The sequence below is a fragment of the Oncorhynchus gorbuscha genome, linkage group LG01 (assembly GCF_021184085.1).
Source record: "Oncorhynchus gorbuscha isolate QuinsamMale2020 ecotype Even-year linkage group LG01, OgorEven_v1.0, whole genome shotgun sequence".
Lineage (NCBI taxonomy): Eukaryota > Metazoa > Chordata > Actinopteri > Salmoniformes > Salmonidae > Oncorhynchus > Oncorhynchus gorbuscha.
In genome coordinates, this window is record NC_060173.1 from 9684436 (window position 1) to 9684788 (window position 353).

General features: G+C 29.2%; 1 protein-coding gene across 2 annotated transcripts in view; it reads right to left on the reverse strand.

The window, feature by feature from the left end:
* Positions 1-259: 259 nt before the first annotated feature.
* LOC124032290 (filamin-C-like) overlaps positions 260-353 on the reverse strand; it is a 50197-nt gene continuing 50103 nt past the window's right edge. For both annotated transcript variants that reach the window (XM_046344563.1, XM_046344573.1), the window contains one exon: positions 260-353. This exon is cut by the window's right edge and continues 636 nt beyond it. The gene's annotated coding sequence lies outside the window, so the exon portion shown is untranslated.

Consider the following 353-nt stretch of genomic DNA (forward strand, 5'->3'; position numbering starts at 1 on the left):
CAGATTTATTTTTTTCAGTCCAGTTGATTCTCTTTTGTCCCGTTTAATATTTTGTAAATATTATAAGTACTTTTAACACCTATTTATAACACTCACAAAGCATTGGACATGTGTTTATTAATGCAATGTTTAGAGTGTATATCATAGGAAGTGTTACCCTTGTATGTAGCCTACTGTAAACATTATCTTCATGTGAAATATGTTTTTCACCATATCCCAATCAAAAACAGTAAATAAACCCACTCGTATTCTGCCAAGGTAGCAGTTGAATATTTATTATTAGTTCTGCAAAGACTTACCAAGGAATTGGTTAATATAATAAAAATACCTTTTCAAATTTCTTTAAGCATACA